The sequence below is a fragment of the Gallus gallus genome, chromosome 16 (genome assembly GCF_016699485.2).
Source record: "Gallus gallus isolate bGalGal1 chromosome 16, bGalGal1.mat.broiler.GRCg7b, whole genome shotgun sequence".
Classification (NCBI taxonomy): domain Eukaryota; kingdom Metazoa; phylum Chordata; class Aves; order Galliformes; family Phasianidae; genus Gallus; species Gallus gallus.
Genome location: NC_052547.1, coordinates 2,491,354 through 2,494,964, shown reverse-complemented (window position 1 = coordinate 2,494,964; position 3,611 = coordinate 2,491,354). Strand labels below are relative to the sequence as shown.

Sequence of the window (3,611 nt, the reverse complement as noted above, 5' to 3'; positions counted from 1 at the left end):
TGTGCCCCTGTGGCTGACTCAGTGCTTGCCTCAGGTGGTCAATCAGAGGTTGAGGCCGTGATTCAGCAGTTCCCATACACTGTCTCTTTCCAAATTTACAAACAACAACTGTGCATTTTTGCAGAAGAACACAGCACAAATCCTGCAGTGTGGGCCAGCGGGGAGTTTTATCCCGCCTTCTCCCTGATGCCATTTGGAAATGATATCCTTTAGTCTTCAGTGTAACAAACACATTCCATGACTGTGCTTTAAAACAGTCTCCCTTGAGTGTTTTAGTTGTGCTTGTTTAGTGCTCATAAAACCATCTGTGCAAGTGCTGCTGTCTTCCCCACTGTGAGTTAGTTGATTGCTGTCAGGAGCTAACCAGTTATCCCAGGCACACGCAGCAAGGAGCTGCTGTGGCACGGTGGGCGTGTGGAGCAGCTGTCTTCCAAGCTGTCCTCTGCAGCAGTTAGCATTTTGTAGGTTACTCTTGCCCAGTTTGCAGAACGAGTATCAAAAACTGATACTCTTTTGTGAAGGAGTCACTGCGGGTTTAAAAAAAGGCAGTATGACATTCCTGACTGCAGATAAGCAACAGCACAGATGCCTGCCATCCCCGCAGTAAAAGCTGGTCTTGGTAATGAAGCAGCTTCTCCATCTGTGTCAGGCAGTGGTATCAGGGCAGTGCTCTTCAGAGCTTGGTTTTCCTTTGAAGGACTTTGTACAGCTGACCTCACCTGCCTTTCATTCCCTGCCATCTCCTCCTTTCTCTTCTGAGGGGAAAAAGGCAGCCTTGGGAAGGAAAATGATTTGAGGGCACTTAATGAACAGCTATTGCTAACTCCATACGGTGAGCATCTTGCATGCTGCTTGAAGCCTGCTTGAAAGACAACACCAAGGCATTGCCTCCTTGGACAGTGACAGTTTGACGCTCACCCCTGTGCATCTGCTCGTTCCTAGGTGAATCTAACCGGTTTCGACCCAGAAGACCCAGGCCCAGTAGTGGTGCGCTGTGCACGTCCTTCAGTGCAGAGCTGTCAGGAAGCACGAATCGCTGCAGTTCTGATGACAACCTTCCACATGACAACAGCGATGGGGATAAGGCGCTCATCTGCGTTCCTGCCCCCATGTCTCCTGGCTCTGCTGAAGATGCTGACCTGAGCCCACCAGCCATGGCAGTCGCTAGCCTGGATTGTGACTCAGTGTCCTTCCAGTGCAGCCCACCTCATGCAGAGTCTGAGTGCCCGGGCAGCAGCACCTCCATGAGGAGCAGGTCGGCATCGCCGAGGAGGACTTATAATCAGGCAGCCAGTCCCAGGCACCGGGAGGCACACACAAGCGTGATGCAGTCACGCTGCTCTCCGAATTCTGTGCTTGATTAATCCGAAGAAATCTTTATGCCATGATGAGCAAACCATGCTATCTACCAAATGATGTCAAAGTCTTCTTTCTCACCCTTCACTTCCCTTTCCTGCACGTGAAGCAGCAACCTGCTGGCCATCAGAGAATGTCAGTGGTCATCAGAAGGCTTTGTTGGCTGTCAGAGGGCTCCACTGATCATGAGAGATCTTCACTGACCATCAGAGGGCTTCATTAATGAACAGAGGGTGTCATCGGTCATCAGAGAGGAGATTTGAGGTGCCTAAGGGAGGGGATCTGGGGACTCCATGTTGGGTAATGGTGGAGGGGAACTGGGACTGAAGGAAGAGGGCTGAAGCAGATCCAAGGGCGGGACAGTTGGCTGCGATAAGGGAGGGGGTAAAAGGAGAGCGACCTGGAGACATCGTGGCCATGGAGAAGGTGGAACAAAGGGTGAAGGGTTTGGGAGGAACTGGAAGGAGGAATTGGGAGAGAGTACTGGGGCTGCTTGGCAGCACGGGGAGCTTCGTCCTTTAAGGATTTTGGAGCAGGCAGTGGAGAGGGGATAGAGTCCCATGGGTGCAGGGCATGGAGCTGGGGACCCCTCCCAGCACTTATGGGTGGCCTCTGCCAGGCAGGGACAGATGGGAGGGGTCCCTGCTGAGCTTGGGGACAAGGACACAGACACACAGAATGTGGCTTTGCTGAGGGCTTTATTGGTCGTTGGAGGATATTGGTGATCATCAGCATCTTCATTGGTCTTCAGAGGACCCCATTGGTCAGCAGAGGATGTGTCCCTCTATGGCATCCATCCCCAGGCTCTGACGCCCAGTGCTCAGGGCTCCCGAGAGCCCCACGGTCCCTCAGTGTCTCTGTTCCAGTGCCACCCTTATCGTAACAGACTTCTTCCTTATGTCCAACCTAAAGACTCTGTCCCCTTCTTTCTTGCAGCCCCTCTTGAGCTACTGAAGGCCGCTCTTAGGTCTCCCCGGATCCTTCTCCAGGCTGCCAAGTTCAATGCATACCAAGAAATGCTTCATGGAGACAAATCAGTGGAACTATAAAGACTAGAATGTCTTTAACCTCAACAGAATAATTCTAAAAAGTCAAACGGGCTCTGTTATAGAAGCTAGTTACGTGATAGCAAATCTGACGGCAGGAAAATCCAAACCATTTCCCGATGGTGACTTTGTTAAGCAATGTATGGAAAACACAACAGGCATAATGTGTCCTGATTTAAAACACAAAAACCAGGTGTCTTCTGCATCTTCTAAGGGTCATACTGGTTCTCCAGGAGTTTCGCTAAGGAAAGATGCTGGGTTGACAGTATTGGCTTCTACATCATCCTGCTCTATTGCAACTGCTACTGTTCTTCCCAATTTCTTTCTTTCCTTACAATCCCTGTTTCCGTATACTCTGCAAGCCCCCTCTATTAATTTGCCCAGGTCCCTTAGCTTCCCAGGTACCTCACCCGTTCCTTGAATCTGTAGAAAATAAAGCCATCCTTGCCCTGACTAGCAAAAGACCTTGGGAGGTGTAAACAAGTTCAGCAGACATGGAGGGACAGAGTTTCCTCTTTCAGAAAAGCTGAAAGATTGTAACTATTCATGTCAGACAGACCCTCTCAACACAGTCAGGAGTTGTCTAGCTTGTACACCTGGCATGGGTGTGAGCAGAGGCTATAAAGACCATGGGCAAGCCCCACCAAACCTGAGGTGGCTTGACAGCGAAGAGTGGAGAAGCCCAGCTCCAGTGTCATGTACTTCAGGGCAGGATGGAAGATCCAGCACTGCCACACGCATTGGCAAGAGGGTCACGTTTAATAAGTGCATACTGACCAAGTGCATATTGTTCATCACACACAATAAAAGTTTTTGTTGTGCACTAACAACGGAGTCGGTGTCTAATTGCCGCAGGTAAACCTTGTTGTTATTTGTCTTCCTCAACCTGTATGAGGACCTTTGGACAGGATTTCAAAAGGGCACGGAGGGGTTTTACCAGTGTTCCATAGTGGTAGGCGGCACCACCTGGTCATCCCCAGGAGACTCTGGAGCTCCTCAGCTGTTTGAGGTTCTGGAGTGTGGCAGATTGTTTCCTTCCTGGCAGTCGTAAAGGTTCAAGGCCCAGCTGTAACTTCCTATCCCAAATAGGGTCACTTGCTGTTGAGTTATTTATGCCTTCTGTTGAGAAACCTGATAATCATTTAAAGCAAGAAATTCATTGCACGCAGTCCTCTTTTTGTTTCCGTGGCATCCACATACTGCAGTAAA

At 50.0% G+C, this 3,611-nt stretch overlaps 1 long non-coding RNA gene across 1 annotated transcript; it reads left to right on the top strand.

Annotated features, from left to right (window-relative positions):
* Nucleotides 1–802: 802 nt before the first annotated feature.
* On the top strand, nt 803–3,229 carry LOC100859910. Its single transcript, XR_005840188.1, has 3 exons — nt 803–832; nt 943–1,620; nt 2,293–3,229. It is a non-coding gene; the product is annotated as an uncharacterized LOC100859910 (long non-coding RNA).
* Nucleotides 3,230–3,611: the final 382 nt, after the last annotated feature.